This window comes from Mesoplodon bidens (assembly GCF_964165515.1).
Source record: "Mesoplodon bidens genome assembly, chromosome: 3".
NCBI classification, from domain to species: domain Eukaryota; kingdom Metazoa; phylum Chordata; class Mammalia; order Artiodactyla; family Ziphiidae; genus Mesoplodon; species Mesoplodon bidens.
In genome coordinates, this window is record NC_138178.1 from 168,877,098 (window position 1) to 168,897,388 (window position 20,291).

Here is a 20,291-nt window from a genome sequence, read left to right on the forward strand (position 1 = left end):
GGGGATCAAGGATGGTACACTAGGAGTGGGGGATCAAGGATGGGTATGCTAGGGAGTGGGGCATCAAGGAAGGGTATGCTAGGGAGTGGGGGATCAAGGATGGGTATGCTAGGGAGTGGGGATCAAGGATGGTATGCTAGGGAGTGGGGGATCAAGGATGGGTATGCTAGGGAGTGGGGATCAAGGATGGGTATGTTAAGGAGTGGGGGGTCAAGGATGGGTATGCTAGAGAGTGGGGCATCAAGGATGGGTATGCTAGGGAGTGGGGCATCAAGGAAGGGTATGCTATGGAGTGCGGGATCAAGGATGGGTATGCTAGGGAGTGGGGATCAAGGATGGGTATCCTAAGGAGTGGGGGATCAGGGATGGGTATGCTAGGGAGTGGGGCATCAAGGATGGGTATGCTAGGGAGTGGGGGATCAAGGATGGGTATGCTAGGGAGTGGGGATCAAGGATGGGTATGCTAGGGAGTGGGGGAATCAAGGATGGGTATGCTAGGGAATGGGGCATCAAGGAAGGGTATGCTAGGGAGTGGGGGATCAAGGATGGGTATGCTAGGGAGTGGGGGATCAAGGATGGGTATGCTAGGGAGTGGGGGATCAAGGATGGGTATGCTAGGGAGTGGGGGATCAAGGAAGGGTATGCTAGGGAGTGGGGCATCAGGGATGAGTATGCTAGGGAGCGGGGGATCAGGGATGGGTATGCTAGGGAGTGGGGGATCAAGGATGGGTATGCTAAGGAGTGGGGGATCAAGGATGGGTGTGCTAGGGAGTGGGGGATCAAGGATGGGTGTGCTAGGGAGTGGGGGATCAAGGATGGGTATGCTAGGGAGTAGGGGATCAAGGATGGGTATGCTAGAGAGTGGGGCATCAAGGATGGGTATGCTAGGGAGTGGGGGATCAAGGATGGGTATGCTAGAGAGTGGAGGATCAAGGATGGGTATGCTAGGGAGTGGGGCATCAGGGATGAGTATGCTAGGGAGTGGGGGATCAGGGATGGATATGCTAGGGAGTGGGGGATCAAGGATGGGTATGTTAAGGAGTGGGGGATCAAGGATGGGTATGCTAGGGAGTGGGGGATCAGGGATGGGTATGCTAGGGAGTGGGGAATAAGAGTGTAGGGGAGTGGGATCGAGGTTGCACAGGTAGTTTTCTGTTAGATCCTGAAGACTTTGTCTGCCTGGCTCAGACCCGTCACTTTATCATGCTAGGCTACATCACTCTTCTATCTCCCGCTGACTGAACATCTGGAAGCCAATTTGCAAGTGCTACGGTGGGAAAAAAAATGAATTAACGGCAAGCTTTGCGCTCATCAGAGTTCTAATTTCCACTGGTTTTTGGTTTTCAGCTCTATAAATCCTAAATGTGCCTTTTATTTCATATTTCCATCCTTTGAGGCCATCTGTTTGGCATTTGCCTTGTGCGATTGGGAAGGTGGGCAGGGGTGCCGGGTAAGCTCCTTTTCAACTTCTTTTCATTGAAGTAAGAGGCCACGAATGTGCCCAAGGGCAGCAGGCAGCAGCCTGTCTCTCACCCAGCGCCCTAAGGCTGGTGCTCATCTTCCCATCCTTAGGTGCTTTATGAAGATGGCTCAATTCCAAGATGATGTATTAAAAATGCAATCCATAGGCCAATATAGGGCGACCTCACATGTTTCCAATTTATAGTTTCCAGTCTAGCATGTTGTAATACGGATTTTATATACATGTATAGTCAGGTTTTTTTTTTTCTTTTTTTCTTTCAATGAGACTTACTTTTGCCTGTATATTTCCATTGTAATTTATCCAAATATGGCTGAGCTGGACCTGTGGGCTTTCAGTAGGGGACAAATGGTCACATAAATTTCAAAGTTGCTCCTTGTGACTAAGGAGGTCAAGAGGCCCCGTGAACAGAGCTTCATGTACTAAAGCAGCTACTCTGTGCTGGCCACTGCTCTCATGCTTTTCCTGTGTTCTTTCAGAATTTTTTTAAACCAAACTGGAGTATTTTCTGTTCTGTTTATAAAATTAATGCAGGCTACATTTTTTTTTAAATCATACACTATAAAATGGATTCAGTAGATTGCAAACAGTCCCCATACACTTATCCCAAAGGGATAAACACTGTTAACAATTCGGTTGGTATGTGCTTCCAGATTTATCCATGTATATTAAGAAAATATATAAATCAATACAAAAATCAAACAATACCCTTCATAGTGTTCCATAATCTGCTGTGCATGCATGTGTGTGTGTGTGTGTGTGTGTGTGTGTGTGTGTGTGTTAACTTAGGTTTCACTCCTGGTCACTGAATGTACATCTACCTGATTTTCTTCAATGACTGTAGCATGTTTGGGGCAGGGGAGCCGGGTGCAGGGCACCTTCTTTGTTGAACCCGCGCTCTATCAAGGGCTGGGTATTTGTCAGTTTTCATTCCTACACCACACAGGGTGGTCCTGAACCTCCTCCTCCATACATCTTTGCCCTTTGTTCAAATTACTCCCCAGGATCAATTCCACAAGTGGAATTACTGGGTCAAAGAATATAAACGTTGTTGATTCTAATCCCCCAGTCAATATCATTGATCCAATTTCCACAGCCACTACCTGTGTAGGACGGGACCTCTTCCCCAGCCCCTGGCCTCACCACCTCATCTAAACCTTAGCTAACCCTGCAAGGGAGAGCTTCATTTCCCCCATGCCCGGAGGAAACTGAGGCTAAATCCTTACCGTCTGAGATTTGGCCACGCCCATAACCCACCCAGAACCATCTGACTGCAGGAAAAAAGCACGCAAGGACAGAACAAAACGTGCTCTGAGCTGTCCTGGTTCCCCGCCGGGGGACTCCACAGAAACCCTGCAGAAAACTGGCGGCCCAGGCAGCTGAGGCCAAGCGCGCACCCACGGGGCGCCTGCGCACTAACGGGAACAGGGCGCCCCCTCCAGGCGGAGGCAGCCCTGCGCCAGGAAGCAGGTTTGCCAGCCCAGCAAAGACTAGCCGCCCACCCTCACCTGGCCACATCTCCTCAGGGGAACCTGCGCCTGCCCTGCACCTCGCGTTCCGCATCTATCAGAGAGAAGAGTGATCCGTCCTGCTGCCTTTCGGGCCTGTCACCTGTCACCTCTCTTGAGGATAAATCCCATCAAGGACGTGGAAGCAGACGTTTCTGACTGGTTTTCATCCCAGACAAGGACTCTGGGCCTGAAGATTGCCTGCCCCCTGCCTGGCAGTCTCCCCGCCACCTCCCACTTCGGGAGACTGATCGCTTCCCCCAGCTGCCCCTGGGCCTGCGCGGCCCTCCTGCTCTGCATGAAAGCTCTTGAGTCCTTTTTATTGAGTTATAAAACCAGGATTGTTTTTGGATTGGGTTGGTAAAAAGGCCTGGAAAGTTGGTAATCTGAACTTCTCAGGTTTGTAGGCAGATCTTGTTGCCCGGAGAGATATTGAGGGCTGCATTTGCAAGTATTATTTTCTTGTTTTTAGATGGTTCCGGAGGCAATGGGCTCTGTTCCCTCTGTGGCCACAGCGATGCTGGCCAGGGCTGCCGGTGTACCCAGCGAGAGGGGGACTGGGCGAGTCACTGGCCCAGGAGGGAATGCAGAGGACATTTGTGGGCCGCGGGGGAAGAGGTTTGAGGAGGGACCTAAGCTGTGAACCCAAGGAAACTGTCCAAGGCCGCCTGGGACAGGGTCAGGTGGCCCTGAGTCTTACAGCCTACTGATTCTGCCACACTTCACGTGTGACCTTGCGCAAGGCACAGGCCGGCTCAGGAGCCCCAGTCTCCACATCTGTAAAATGGGAACCCCAAGGTCCTCCCCTCCTTCCTTACAGGATCAGGCAGGCTGGACTCCTGTCCTGCAGGATGACCACTATTCTGTGCCCACATCCCTCCAGCCACAGTCCCAGTCATAACAGAGGAGCTAAGAATAGCTCAGCAAATACTAGGACCAACTCCTACTTGGTGAACACCTCTGAGGCATCAGCCTCATCAGCTTCGAGATCCAGCAGTGTATGCATATTACCTCTAATGCTCACAGTGATGATAATTCAGAATAATGGTAACACCAAGAACGAATGTTTCCCAAATGCTCACTCTATGCCCAGCACCACCACCTCCTAGGTTGCTGCAGTGGCCAACAGGTGAAGATACGAAGAGCAGATACAACAGTGCCTGGTTCCCCCATCATCGACAGGGTCAATCAGTTTTCCCAAGGCCATGGACTTCAGTGGCCGAAGAGAGATTCGAACCTGTGCAGCCCCGCCGCTCAGGTGATGAGGAAGGACTCAGACCCCCACATCCTTGTCTTTCTGCCATGTTGTGTGGCTCCTGGAAGGGAAGAGGGTGTGGGGAGGAGGCTCTTCTGTTATTGAGAGAGAGGCTGAGGGAGTTCCCTGGCGGTCCAGTGGTTAGGGCTCAGAACTCCCACTGCCAGGGCCTGGGGGTCAGTCCCTGGTTGGGGAATTAAGATCCCACAAGCCGCGGGGCACAGCCAAAAAAACAAACAAAAAATCCCACAGCCCCAAAGAAGCAGGGGTGCTCCGGGTCATCCCAACTGCACCCAATTCCAGCGTTTCCAGGACTGCCTTTATGAGTACACTGAGAAAGGCAGGCACCACTCCTCCTAGGCAGAGTGCAAACTGGGGCTAATTTGAAAGTTCCAGAAGCACCCTCCCTCCCAGCCCCCAGTGCCAGTCTGAGAGCTCTCATTGTGCCAGGACCATTTAGCCCTGCAGCCAGCGGATCCCCTCGCCTGCAAAGGCCGGCGTCGGCCCAGGGACTGCATTCCATTTCACATCTCTGGCATGACGGCCCAGAAACTAAACAGCATCCCCAGGGCCAGACTCCTGCTAGACAGCAGCCCCGTTATAAAATAGGGTGCCTCTCTCTGACCTGGGCTCTGGATCCCATCAAAACGACATGTGTCTTTCCTTTCCTTCCTCGAGAAGGTGAAATACAAGCCTGTAATAACACCGTGCCCCTGTTCTCCTCTGGACAAAAGTCAAAACTCGAATCTGATAAATCTGAAATCAACGTTAATTTTCTAATTGGACTTCACGGGGTCTGGACATGGTGTCAGAGCCCGTGGTATTTCACGTCGTATGTTATTGTTGGTGCTGACAGAAGAAATGAATCTTTCAGGAGATTCAAGGAGAAATTAGTATTTCCCTGATTCCAGGGAACTAAATACCCACCTATTCTACTTAGTACAAAGGGGCCTATGTCCAGCCCTTAAAACTTCGCAGTGACCCCAGCGGCAGACATTGGGTTGCCCTTACACCCCTCCACGCTTATTCACAGACCAAGGACCTTCCCCTCATTCTACTCCACCTCCAAGACTCAGTTCAGGATGCCCATCTCTGAGAATCCTTCCTGACTACTGTAATCAATTACTCACTTCTTCCTTGGTAACCGAGGGTCTGACATGTCCCTACGTCTTCCCAGCCCGCTTACGGACCTCACCTGGTTCCTTTGTCACTCCCCAAGCAACTCCAGGGCAGGAAGAATACTATTCTTCCATTCTTCCTACAGTACCCAGAGCAAGCACACAGCTCCCAGGAGGTGCCCTCTGAATGCTTGTTGACGGAATAATTAGTATTTTTACAGTGTCTAGTACTTAGTCCTTACACAGTATAGTACAGTGTAAAGCAGTGATTCTCAACTGGCCAATTTTTGCATTACCTGCCCCCAAACCAGGACAATGTCTAGAGACATTTTTGGTTGTCACAGTGGGAAAGGGGAATGCTAATGGCATCTAGTGGCTACAGGCAGAGCTATACAGTAAGACTTTTGTGGGCCTGAGCCCCTTCCTCCATAAAAATACATTAAAAATTATATTTTAAAACTTAGTTGGTGTGAAGAGAAATATAATCCAGGCTGCATTCATTAGTATATATTCTTTATTATTATATTCATTTTTTTCTTCTGATTTTGAAATTAAATTAAAATTAAAACATTTTTGTAAGCCCCTAAAATTACCATGAGTCTTAAGCACTGGCTCTACTGCGACTACTGGACAAGTAGGACCTGGGTGGAGGCGGGGGGGCCTGCTAAACATCTTACAATGCGCAGAACAACCCCAAACAGCAAAAAGTCATCCGGGCCCAAATGTCAATAGTCTTGAGGTTGAGAAACCTCTTATAAAGGAAAACTCCAGAATGTCGAAGCCTGGAAACTTAATGTCTGAGCTTCCACAGCAACTGTAATACAACACTGGAAGAACATAACTTTTGGTAATTAGCAAGGCTTTGGGGTAGAGAAGTGGATGAACACAGCACATACTTTCATGAAAGCATTCATGAATAATCCAAATACTTTTTTTCTTTCGTTCTCCAAATGGTGGATAAAGCACGGAACATAGATCTTATTCCTAGTCAGCTATGCAGCCAATGGGCAACACTTCATTACTCAGACAAATTGGGGAAATCCCATGATGCCCCCTGTCTCATGCTCAGCTTCTCAGTATCAGGACCCAGAGCTCACTGCTCAGCAGAGCAACTCAGAGGCACCAGTACTGCACACTTCACCTGCCTTCCAAGGCGTCCAGGGCAGACATACCCCAAATCCATTACAGGGCTGACTGTTCCAAGAGAGGCGTCGCGTAACACAGAGTTTTGACTTGGGGGTCTGTGTTAGGGTTCTCCCAAGAAGCAGAACCACCAGGATATATGTGTGTGCGTGCATGTGTGTGTGTGTGTGTGTGTGTGTATAAATATGTGTGTAGGGACTTTCCTGGTGGCACAGTGGTTAAGAATCTGCCTGCCCATGCAGGGGACACAGGTTCAAGCCCTGGTCCGGGAAGATCCCACATGCCACGGAGCAACTAAGCCCGTGCGCCACAACTACTAAACCTGCGCTCTAGAGCCTGTGAGCCACAACTACTGAAGCCTGCGAGCCTACAGCCCGTGCTCCACAACAAGAGAAGCCACCACAATGAGAAGCCTGTGCACCGCCATGAAGAGTAGCCCCCGCTCACCACAACTAGAGAAAGCCTCATGCAGCAACAAAGACCCAACACAGCCAAACATAAATAAATAAAATAAATTTATTTTAAAAAATGTGTGTATATATATGTATATTTGTGTGTGTGTGTTTTATATAGACATACATAGAAAGAGACTTATTTTGAGGAATTGCCTCATGCAAAATCTGCAGGGTAGGTTGACAGGTGGAGACACAGAGAAGATTTGCAGTTTGAATCCAAAGGCTGTCTGCTGGCAGAATTACTTCTTTGCTTGAGGGAGATCAGTGTGTTCTGTTCAGGCCTTCAACTGATTAGTCAGGGCCCACCCACATTACGGAGGACAACCTGCTTTACTCAAAGTCCACCAACTTACATCTTAATCTCATACCCAAAACAAAACAAAAAAATACCTTCACAGCCAAGTATCTGAGTACTGTGGCCCAGTCAAGTTGACACATAAAATTAACCATCACAAGGTCTAAATTTTTTTTTTAATTTTCAGTTTCTTCTTTCTCTCTCTGAAAGACCAATGAACAAACATGCTGGGAGGGAAGATACACAAGGTTTCACATCAAAAGGAGGCAATTAGTATTCACTGAATGCTTTTTGTGCACCAGGCACTTTGCAAAGATGATCCCACGTCACACTCAGCCCCTGTGAGGGTGATATTGATGTCCTCACCTGACAGTTATGTCACTTACTCAGGGTCCCGCAGCTAATCCTTGGCAGAGCCAGGATTCAAACCCAGGTCTCTTTTGAACCCAAAGCTGAGCTTTATCGACCCCCTGAAAGACACCAAGGAAAGGACAGAGGCTGCCCAGATAGAGGGACGAGCACAAGATCAGAGCAATGGGAACCCTTCAAGCTCTGCTTCTTCTCCTCCCCAACACTCTCACGCCAGTCTCCCTCTGCTCTCTTACACACTCACACACTCACACATACACACTAGGAATATTTAGAAAATGCACATAAGGTGCCTAGTAGTGCATGTATATTTCATGCATATTAGAACAATGGTAGTTGTTATAATAATAACCATAAATGATGTATATGTGATAGTGAAATAGTCATATGTCAAAGGTGAGGGAGGAGGGGCACAGGACATAAGAGGGTAGGGAGAGGCAATTTAAAAGTAATGAGACTGTGAAGGTGAACCCATGTGATACCACAGAGCCGCAAAGTAAATTATTAACACATTCCTTCATTCAGAGAATGCTTTGCAAGCCACCAGTTGACCCTCCTAACAACCTGCTGAAGTGGCCAGGGCAGAGACCCTATGCCCATTTCATAGGTGAGACATCTGTGGCTTAGAAAGGTTAAGGGCCTTGCCCAAGGGCACACAGCATCCTGCTTTAGGAATGGGAGTCAGGCCTCCTACCATCGCCCTGTCCACGGAGAGTAGATGCCTTCGGGAAGGGAGAGTCTGGAGGGTCTTTAAAGAGTTCAGCAATCTACTTTCTCTCTCAGGTCAGAATGGGACCCAAACTCCTTCCCCACAGAAGGTGTCACAAGAATCAACAATAGGGCTTCCCTGGTGGCGCAGTGGTTGAGAGTCCACCTGCCGATGCAGGGGACGCGGGTTCATGCCCTGGTCCAGGAAGATCCCACATGCCACGGAGCGGCTGGGCCCGTGAGCCATGGCCACTGAGCCTGCGCGTCCGGAGCCTGTGCTCCGCAACGGGAGAGGCCACAACAGTGAGAGGCCCATGTACCCCCCCCAAGAAAAAAGAATCAACAATAATCTATGTGGTGATCCCATCCTGGTCCTTGGCACAAAGTGTATAATAAATAAATAGCAGGAGAATACATAAATATGTACCAGCTGCTATTACTACCATGGTCATCATAGCTTCCATATTCAATGGTCCTCACTGCAGCTCACAAAATTCAGAGGCCTTCGATGGAGAGAGGGGATAAAAAAAAATATCAGTGCAAGTACATCTTACAGTCCTTTGTTCTGTCCCCTTCCTCCAAATGTCTCCCAGGACAAAGATTTCCATGGCAGCTACATAGCTATTCCCTCTTTTTCACCTCAAATGTTCCTATTTATGGTCTGCAATTGTTGGCAGGGATGTGAAGTAGGGACTTTTTTCATTTTCGCCCACAAGGCCCATGGCCATTACATCATTCTGAATTTCCTGGGCTTGTTCATGACAATACACCCACCCTCACTGTGCAGACATGGGGCTTGATTCTAACTACTGCACAGTATTCTACAGTGTTTGTCCACTGCATTTTATGTACCCATTCCTGGGGGGATGGACAAACACCTAGAATACCTCTGAATGTTTCAACAATCCTATGATGAATATCTTATAAATATCACGCTCTGGAGATGTGTGTAAGAGCTGCTTTGAGAAATAATATCCAGGGAAGACTGGCTGGGTCATGGGGTGCACATATACACCCCAATTACACTAAGGCCAGCAAGGGGACTGTCAAAGATAGCTGCATCCATCTAAACATTCCCACCAGCCCTGCACGAGGTTTTCTGTATCCCTGCATCCCCGCCAATATTTTGCAGTATCCTGCTTTCTATGTTATTGTTTTTGCCAACCTGATAGGTATAAGTGCTATCTCCTTGTTGTTTTAATTTGCATTTCTCTGTTTGCCGCTGAGTTTGAACTTCTCTTCATTGGCTTCTTAGTCTTTGGGGTTTCCTCTCCTGTGAGCCGCCTGCTCATCTTTTGCCCAATTTTCCCTCGCAGTTCTTGTTTTTTCCTGTTTCACAGAAATTTCTCAGATATTTTCAGTATTAGTTCCTTGTCCATTTCTGATGTTGCAAACATCTCTCAGTTTGTTATCCATCTAAGAACTTACTCCAGAGTGTCCTTCACTGAACAGAAATCTTTAATTGTATTATGATCAAATCTGTCCCTTTTTTTTTTTTGGACTTATACTCTGTGCTTTTGGGATACACACACGCCGCAATGCACTCTTATATTATCTTCTATTGATATTCTAGCCTTACCTTTCAAATTTAAGTCTCACTCCATCTGGAACTTGCCTTTGTAAGTGGTATTAGAGAATCTAGGGTTTTATTTACCTCCATTCAGTGGGTCAGTTTTCCCAACTCCAACCACTAGACTGTCCTTTTCTTCCCCCATTGATTTGTGGGAGCATCTTTCTCATATCTTGAGTTTCCATATGCACACACAGGTCAGTCTCTGAGCTCTTTATTCTGTTCACTGGCCCAATGGAATGTTCTTTTTCTATACTTTTTTCATTACTACATCCTCTGCTTTTCTTCTTCAAAGTTGCCTCAATTATTCATGGACATTTATTCTTGAAAAAAATTTTTTAGAATAAGTTTATGGAGTTCCCAAAAAAATCCAACTGCAATTTTGATTGGGCCTACATTGAAACAATAGCTTAACTTGGGACAATTGACATTTTTATAACGTTAAGTAATGCTATTAAAGAGTATGACTGTCTGAAAGGATTAATCTCCAAAATATACAAGGAGCTCAATATCAAAAAAAAAAACAAGCCAATCCAAAAATGGGCAGAAGACCTAACTAGACTTTTCTCCAAAGAAGATATAGATTGACAACGAACACATGAAAGAAGGCTCAACATTAATAATCATTAGAGAAATGCAAATCAAAACTACAATGAGGTATCACCTCACACCAGTCAGAATGGCCATCATCAAAAATCTACAAACAGTAAATGCTGGAGAGGGTGTGGAGAAAAGGGAACCCTCTTGCACTGTTGGTGGGAATGTAAATTGATACAGCCACTATGGAGAACAGGATGGAGGTTCCTCAGAAAACTAAAAATAGAATTACCATATCACCCAGCAATCCCACTACTGGGCATATACCCTGAGAAAACCATAATTCAAAAAGAGTCATGTACCACAATATTCATTGCAGCTCTATTTACAATAGCCAGGACATGGAAGCAACCTAAGTGTCCATCGACAGATGAATGGATAAAGAAGATGTGGCACATATATACAATGGAATATTACTCAGCCATAAAAAGAAACAAAATTCAGTTATTTGTAGTGAGGTGGATGGACCTAGAGTCTGTTATACAGAATGAAGTAAGTCAGAAAAACAAAAACAAATACCATATGCTAACACATATATATGGAATCTAAAAAAAAAAAAGTTCTGAAGAACATAGGGGCAGGACAGAAATAAAGATGCAGACGTAGAGAATGGACTTGAGGACACAGGAAGGGGGAGGGTAAGCTGGGATGAAGTGAGAGAGTGGCATGGACATATATACACTACCAAATGTAAAATAGACAGCTAGTGGGAAGCAGCTGCATAGCACAGGGAGATCAGCTCGGTGCTTTGTGACCACCTAGAGGGGTGGGATAGGGAGGGAGGGAGGGAGGGAGACGCAAGAGGGAAGAGATATGGGAACATACGTATATGTATAACTGATTCACTTTGTTATAAAGCAGAAACTCACACACCATTGTAAAGCAATTATACTCCAATAAAGATGTTAAAGAATAAAATAAAATAAAAAATAAAATAAATAAAGAGTATGACTGTCTCTCTACTTTTCAGATATTATTTTTGTTCTTTAATATCAAATGTTTAAACTTTCTCCATAGAGGTTTTGTGTATTCTTTTGTTAATTCCTAGTTTTTACTGCTATTGTGAATAGTATCTTGGTTTTTATTATATTATATATGCATTATTATACATAATTATTGTATTATATTGTTTATATACATTATTATATTTTATAGTTGGTTACTAATGATATACAGAAATGCTACAGATTTTTAAAAAGTTGATCGTGTATCTGTATTCCATGCTTGACCCTCTTTTTAGTTTTTTTTTTAATAAATTTATTTATTTATTTTTGGCTGTGCTGGGCCTTCCTTGCTGTGTGCGGGCTTTCTCTAGTTGCGGCGAGCGGGAGCTACTCTTTGTTGTGGTGTGCATGCTTCTCATTGCAGTGGCTTCTCTTGTTGTGGAGCATGGACTCTAGATATGTGGGCTCAGTAGTTGTGGCACATGGGCTTAGTTGCTCTGCGGCATGTGTAATCTTCCCGGACCAGGGCTCGAACCTGTTTCCCCTGCATTGGCAGGTGGATTCTTAACTACTGTGCCACCAAAGAAGTCCTCTCTTTTTAGTTTTGATTCTACGTCTCTATTAAGAAGATCATGTCTTCTGAAGAAAAAAAGTATTATCTTCTTTGTACACTTATTTTTCTTTTCTCTTGCTTTAAATTTTTTTTTAATTACTTTATTTACTTATTTTTGGCTGCGTCAGGTCTTAGTTGCGGCACGCAGGATCTTCCATTGCAGCACAAGGGCTCCAGAGTGCGTGGGCTCTGTAGCTGTGGCACGTGGGCTATCTGCTTGCAGCGCGGACTCAGTAGTTGCTACTCACGCTTAGGCTTAGTTGCCCCGCGACATGTGGGATCTTAGTTCCCGACCAGGGATCGAACCCGCATCCCCTGCATTGGAAGGCGAATTCTTAACCACTGGACCACCAGGGAAGTCCCTGTTTTTTCTTCTAATATTGGCAGGACCTCCTGCGTTAAAGAGGAGTGGTGATAGAGAGGCATTGCTGTGTTTTTCAAAATCATAAAGAAAATATATAGTTACTTTGTTAAAATAAAGGTTGCTATAGAACTTAGATACATGACTTTTACCAACTTAACAAAACTTCCATTTTATTGGTAAGTGGTTTAAAAACAATATTTATCACTTCATGATATATTTTCCTGCCTCTATCTGAATTTTTTCAAGTAGATTTGATTTTTTTCAAACAGATTCTCTGATATAATACTGATATTATTGGGATAAGCTCTATTTGATTATGATGTACTATTTATTTTAAAGGCTCTTGGATTCCTTTAGGTAATATTTTATTTAGGTTATTTGTATCTCATCCATTACATAAATTGACCTGCAATCTATTTTCTTATATTTTTTTCTGAGTGATTAGTCTTATATATTTTTTCTAGTTTTGGAACCAATATTATCCTGGCTTCATAAAATAAGCCAAGCAGTTTTCATTCTTATTTTTTCCACAATATCCTTCTAGAGATCTGGATGATTCATTCTTTATAAACTTTGTTAAAACTCACCTATAAAAACATCTGAGACTGAAGCATTCTGGGAGGAAGGTCTTTGCCTAACATTTCAAATTCTCTAATACTTTTTAGTGTATTCAAGTTTTCTTTTAAAATTTTTCTTGTGCCAAAACTTAGCATTTTATATTTTTTCAAGATGTATGTCCATGTCATCTAAATTTTCAAATTTATTAGTAATGGATATTTATAGCAATCTTTTCTTCCTTTATGTGTGTAATTGTATCTGTTGCTATTTATCCTTTATTATTTATATTTTGTTTATTTGCATCACCATCATCAGCCTTACAAATGATGTTTCTCCTGTTAATCTTATTAATATATTAAAACACCAACTTTTGGTGTCATTACTCTTCTCTACTTTTGTTATTGTAGTTATTCTCTAACTGATTTCCACCCTTATCTTTATTATTGTCTTCTCTCTTATCAAACACATCTTTTTCTAATCTCTTGATTTGAATGTTTAGCATGTTTGCTTCACATTGAAATTCTTAATACAGTAAAAAGTCCAGTGCACTATGACATAGATGTAGATCACATCCTACAGGACTAGGCCATGTGACCTGGGTGACTCATTTAACTTTTCTGAGTGTCTGTATCCTAAACTGTGAAATGGGGTTGATGACCCTCTCTCCCAGGCTCCTGTGAGAACTTTATGAAATAATGTGTGGGAGGCACCTGGAGGATCCACAGATCTTAGTTCCCTTCCCCTCCCTTGTTCCAAAACTAATTAGAAAACTGCTAATCATAGATTCATGAAAATCTCAAAACTTTCAAGATGTGGTTCCCAGCTGGGGACAGTCTTGCTTCCCAGGCAATATTTGACAATATCTGGAGACAATTTTGGTCATCACAACTGGGGGAGGAAAGGGGTGCTACTGGCATCTAGGGAAGATCCCTGGGTAGAGGACAGGCATACTATTTACTAAACTTCCGACAAGTCATTGGATCATCCTTCACAACAAAGAACTATCTGGCCCCAAATATCAAGAGTGCCAAAGTTGAGAAACTCCCCTTTGAAGGAAATTCCAGTAGCATCTGGTTCTGTCTCCTTCTGAATATAAGAATCTTTTCCCCAGTACCTCCTCTGCTTGGGTACACCCAGGGACAGGAGGCTCACTACATAAGAAGACAGGTAACAAGAGTGGAAGGAACACAGACACTGGAGTCAGGCACTCTTGTACACTGGTCTGCCCTTTATTCTGACTTACCATCTGTAAACCTCAGTTTCCTCATCTGTAAAGTCGACAAATATGTAGCTATGATGACCATATGAGATATAACCCAGCACAGGGCCCAGAATGTAGCAGGTGGTCAATAAAAGTTATCTTTTGCAGTTATCCCTTATTGCATCCAAGTGACTTTACAATTCTGCACTTTGGTGATACAGCTTCTTCTATCGGAAGGCCCCTAAACTGTTGGCAGAAAGTGATCAATAATGGTCATTCCCTCTCTCTGGGTCTCAGCTTCTGCATCTGTAAAATAGATGGTGCCACTAAATCAAATCTTACAAACTGCTTGCCCTCAGCCAAAGTCAATTTACAGATATGTTTGGTGTTTGGCCTGCATTTTTTTTTTTTTTTGCCTCTTGGAAGTCAAATCTATTTCTCATTTATAAAAATGGGATAGTCTACCTTAAAATCTGCAGATCTAGCATCTCTTGAAGAATAAAAGGTTTAGCAATACTGGACCTATTTCACTCATGGCAACAATCTGGGGAAAGTGAGCAGTGTTGCTCCCATACAGAGGACATGTGTTCTCCATTCCCCACAATCCCCACCAGTCCCTATTGTCCTGTTTTCACTCACTTGTATCACTTCCGGCTCCTGTAGACATTTGACTTTATAATTCTTAAGATATATGGGCTCTCTAGCTCCTTTCATCTCTTCTGGGCTATGAACCCTGGAAACCATGGAGGAAATTTCCTTGATAAATTACCAGAGGAGAACTAACTACTGATGATTTGCTACAGGCTTTACTGAAAACAGAAGCTCTCCTAGACTCTGATTCCATTTTCCAACAAGGGAAAGAATGTCTCTGTTGAAAAAAAATCCATGGCCAACTTGTTCAAGTTAATGGAAAGGGTCCTTTGATTTGCAAAGCCCATGAAGACAGTGGCAGATCCAGAGCTGAAGAGTAAGGGAGCTGGGATGCCTCACAGGGACCTGGTGGTCTCCAAGTGCTCCAGGGCACAACCATGTTAGGTAATAGTACAAATCTATCCCTGCTGGGGGGCCCCCACTTTTTTCACCAGGCACAAGCAGACCTTCAGGAAGTAGGTGGTCTGGAGGGGTGATGCGGTGGTGCCATGCAGACACAAAAACTAAAAAAAAAAAAAAAAAAAAAATCCCCTTTGGCCCATCCTAGAGATGAAATTGGTCCCTTCCCAACTAATCTCTGTAGGACTTCTACATTTGCCAACAAAATTCTGTCCCCAGAGTGTCTTTGCGAACAAACTATGCAGCGTGTTGGAGAACCCACAATTTAGGTAGAGCTGGCACATAACCACACAAGCAACCTTGGACAAGTCACCCAATGTCACCGATCCTTAGTTTCCACATCAGAAAAATGGGATAACGATAACACCTCTTTCCCAGGGCAGCTGCACATGAATTAATGGGCATCTATTCCCCTTTGTTCTCTGGACGACAAGACTGAAGCTTGGGCAGGAGCATTGATTTGCAGCACGACGCTGCTTTGGGAGGTTCTTATGGCTGGCTAAGATGCAAACCCATTAATCAAATCCAAGGGAAAACTTATTAGAAACAGATCTCCGGTACAAACCAGAGGGTATTATTTAACCAGGAAAAAAAATAATAAACATAGTAAGATGTAGTGCTAGGCCTAGTTGTAGTAAAACAAATACACATTCAAAGTGATGGGTCAGTCTTGTTAGTACAGGTGAGAAAGCATGTCTCGCGGTAGACTCCCCATATATGTCTGCTGAACTGTTGAGCTGAACGCAATTTGTCAGGTGTCTGGAGACCATTAAAATGTCCCTGATCTTTGTTCTTTTCTGACAACTCTCCTGGGAAGTTTTCTAAGGACCCAATCTTGAAGGGGGGAAAAAATGAAAAGAAATAATGTATTGAATTCACTGTGTACATGGGAAAGTGCTTTACAAAGGTTTTCTAGAATTATAAGAAGTAATGGGTTGGACAATGAGGTCTAAGGGTCGAGATCCACTGGAGTGGTCAATGGAGCTGTGGTAACTGAAGATAATCTCCAGGCCCAGCCATCAGGACACATAAAGAAATGAGAAATCCTCACTCAATGGTATTTGGGAGAGACTGGGTAGCAAACGGAAAAACATTCACATTATAATGTTAAGCACAAAAAGCAATGTTACAGGGGCTTCCCTGGTGGCACAGTGGTTGAGAATCGCCTGCCAGTGCAGGGGACACGGGTTCGAGCCCTGGTCCGGCAACATCCCACATGCCGCGGAGCAACTAAGCCTGTGCACCACAACTACTGAGCCCGTGTTCTGCAACTACTGAAGCCTGCACGCCTAGAGCTGTGCTCCACAATGAGAGGAGCCACCGCGATGAGAAGCCCATGCACTGCAACAAAGGGTAGCCCCCGCTCGCTGCAACTAGAGAGAGACCGCTCGCAGCAACGAAGACCCAACACAGCTGAAAATAAATAAATAAAATAAATAAATTTATTTTTTAAAAAAAGCAATGTTACAGAGGTGATGATGGATCAGAAGGAGAATGAAAATGGCTGTGTCAGAATTGTAAGATTAGGGTAGACTTTAAATTTTTTTTCCCGCAATTTTTATGATACACGCACATCAGGGAGAAATACTGTGTTCTGCACACCAGTTGAAACTCAGACCTGGAGTCTGTCCAGCTGTGGACCTCCTGATCTTTTTGCAGTTGAAGCCACCCACTAAGCACCTACTACGTGTTAATGGGCACTGTGCCAGGCACATTCTGCTGTGCCAATGGGGATCTCCAATCCCTGGTGAACAGGTCTCAAAGGGAGGAATCAGCATCACAGACTCTGGAGAAGGGAAACCGAGAGAGAAGGGAACTTGCCCCAGGGTCATGTGGCTAAAAAGGGCCGAGTTGGGACTGAAGCCCAGCATGACATGTGCACAAAGTCTGGCCTCCTTCCAGCACCCAGTGTCCCCCAAAGAACTGGGACATGGAAGAGGGCATTAAACAGCCTTGAATGACACTGCAAAGGTCCTTCCTGTTCAACCCCTTACAGGACTTCTGATGACCTCTAGAGGAAAGAGGATCCTGTTAACAGAGAGAACGTAGTCCTGGGGATGAGAACCCTCCCCAGGTGAGCTAGAATTGAGCAGCGTTGCAGAGTTTTCACTGGTCATGTCCATCTCTGCATGGGAAGCCATACTTGTTTTCCATTGACTGTAGTGACGTAAAGAGCCCTTTCCATTTCCTCTTCCCTTACTATGAATTTCAGAATGTGCCTCTCTAAATGTATATTTCAGGATTCTTACTTCTGGGACCTTGGGTTTAACTACACCTCCCGTCACAGTGTTTTCTATTACAAAACACCTAAAATCCCCACCATCATAGGGCAAGTAGGATCCAAACATTCAATCGCAAAAGGTGCATTGCATTATTATGAGGTTAGTGAAAATTGATATATTATAGGTGGTCTATATACAGTCACAAAAATCACAAAAGTATAGACAGTGAGAATTATCCTATACCCTAAACTGAGAACGTCTCATATGATACCGAGATGGTCACTTCCTAGCCCTGCACACCGCCACATCACCCCCTCCCCAGCATAAGGTGAGAACTTCAGGATCCTCCCACCACCAGCCTCGTGTACTGGAGCCCTTCATTGGTCAAGTTATACCCGGTCCACTTAACTACACATTATCACAGGTGTTCGCGTCCATCACTACAATGAAAGCCATCCAGCCTTTTCGCTGGTTCAGAGCTTCAACCATCTCACTGAACAAAGTTAGGCACTTTTACTCCTCAGAATTGCAGAAATGGGTCCATGCATCCCTGTCCTTCCACCTTTGGTTCGTTTTTACAAAGTCTCCTTTCAAAGTACCAAAAATGGCATCACCTGCCAATGTTGAAGAGATAACAATATCTTTCTTTGCAAGCCTTCTGTGAGTTCAGCCCCGTCTCCTACCTTCATGAACAAATACGGAAGGGGCTGTTTTGAGGGGGCTGATATTCGGAGCACAGCCTCCCTCAAGTCCAGAGGCTGGACAATGCTGGGATCACAACCAACAGCTTCCAACGTCCACCACACAATGCCACCGTAGCCCACTCAGTTTCCAAAGCTGTGCACATTCTTGGCTGCAAAATCACTTCTGGGACAAAGGAATGTTTCTGAATTCAAAACAATTCCACCTCAAACGTGTTCTCCACTATTAACAAACAGTTCAGGAAGAAATGAAGGAAGCTGAATCCCTCTGGGGACACACTCGGGTTTGCCCCGATGGGATCTTAGCAGCATCTGAGAGTCCTGTGATTTGACAAGGCCATCTACAAACTCCCAGGGCTGTTGATGAAGTTGGCTGTTCACCTGCAAGAATACTTGAGGACAAGTTAAGTCAGGGTGATGTTCCCCAAGCAGCCTTCCAGGCCAGAGGCAGCTGTGGTTTCCATTATACCCTGCCTCTCCCCATGTTTGGGAAATCCTAGTGGACTTTCAGAAAGTGGAATCAGGGAGATATGTTTGACAACTCTTTTTTTTTTTAATGTGGTGGATGGGGCCTGTGTCTTTTCCACAGCTGGCTTCTAGCACTGCCCCACCCTCCATTACTGCAAGTTCACCTGCTTTGTAACGATCTGATACCCTTGCCTGTCCCTGAGTCTGGGGCAGCTGTGCAAGGCAGTGGGTGGGAGAAGGATGTAACATGGCCCTATGGAGATATGAGAGACCCACTGCCTAGGCCCAGCTGGCTTGGCCTCTCCCCATTTCTCCCTTCTGAACCCGCTTTGGGCTCTGACAGGCCCTGGAGTTAATGACTACATCCATCCTTTGCCCCTGAAGGCCTTCCAGCTCCACAGCCAAAGCCCCCATGGAGCTGGGAGAGCCTGCAGCCCTGGCTGATCAGGCCCAGGCAGTTTTTGTTTTTTTTTAAATTATTATTTATTTATTTATTTATTTATTTATTTTATCTATCAGATAGAGAATTTTAATTAAATTGGCAGAGTTAAGACTGAAAAGATAAAGTGAACATTGTAAGTGTATCTTCAGCCCTTGCCTTAACAGACAAATGAACACAACTGAAACACAGGTGACTCTTGCTGGTCTATGAGACAGTGAAGGGAGCTTCTCAAGATTTAAATATATTAATATAACCACTTGTAGAAACCTAAATATAAAACCAATCTCCTATAGGGTTTGAGAAGGCATTCACCATATCCCTGAAAAGTTTAACCTTCCTTATTCAAGTTTAATCATCTCTTTAGAAGGGGAAAACAGTGATAGTACGTGTTGAACCAGAATTACTAGCAAAATTCAAAAAGCTGACCATATTCATTTAGCCACAAGCCAATCTTATTTTAATCAGGACAGAAATATTACATCATCCATTCATGATCTGAATTCTACTGTAGGAGATCAATTTCAATATGGTACACATGAAAAGTCATGAGACATCTGTTTCATAATAAATAAGGCAGTGGCCAACCATTGCTCATTAGTAGCTTTTTTGAGATAAGCTATCAGGTCTGCCCTTTCTCCCTTCTTCTTAACACCAGCGAAGATCATTTTTGTTCCAGGGATGTACTTCTTGGGATTCTCCAAATACTCCATCAGCGTCTCCTGTCCCAAGGTGATGCCTTCGTTCTGTTGGCATCTGTGTAAGAGAATCTGACAGCCTGACCTGTCTTTTGCCCAAACAGACCATGGAGATTTGGCCCAGTCTTGTGCTTGCCTCCCTTTTCCACAGTAGGGCACTGGGCACACTTCTGAACAAGAATCTTCTTGCCCTTCTCAACATTACCCATTTTTATTTATTTTATTTATTTTTTTTTGCGGTACGTGGGCCTCTCACTGTCGTGGCCTCTCCCGTTGCGGAGCACAGGCTCCGGACGTGCAGGCTCAGCGGGCATGCCTCATGGGCCCAGCCGCTCTGTGGCACGTGGAATCTTCCTGGACCGGGGCACGAACCCATGTCCCCTGTGTCAGCAGGCCGACTCTCAACCACTGAGCCACCAGGGAAGCACGACATTACCCCTTTTTAAATCGTACTTTCTCCGTGCACGACTAAGAGGTTCCCGCTCGCAAGCCGAACGTCCGGCTCTCTAATCTCATATTCAAATAAATGCATTTA

General features: G+C 44.8%; 1 pseudogene across 1 annotated transcript in view; it reads right to left on the minus strand.

The window, feature by feature from the left end:
• Positions 1–19,965, minus strand: part of LOC308614119 (cytochrome c-like) — a 42,821-nt pseudogene extending 22,856 nt beyond the window's left edge. The window contains exon 1 of the transcript in view: positions 19,647–19,965. The product of the transcript in view is annotated as a cytochrome c-like (transcript). The remainder of the gene's footprint in view (positions 1–19,646) is intronic.
• Positions 19,966–20,291: the final 326 nt, after the last annotated feature.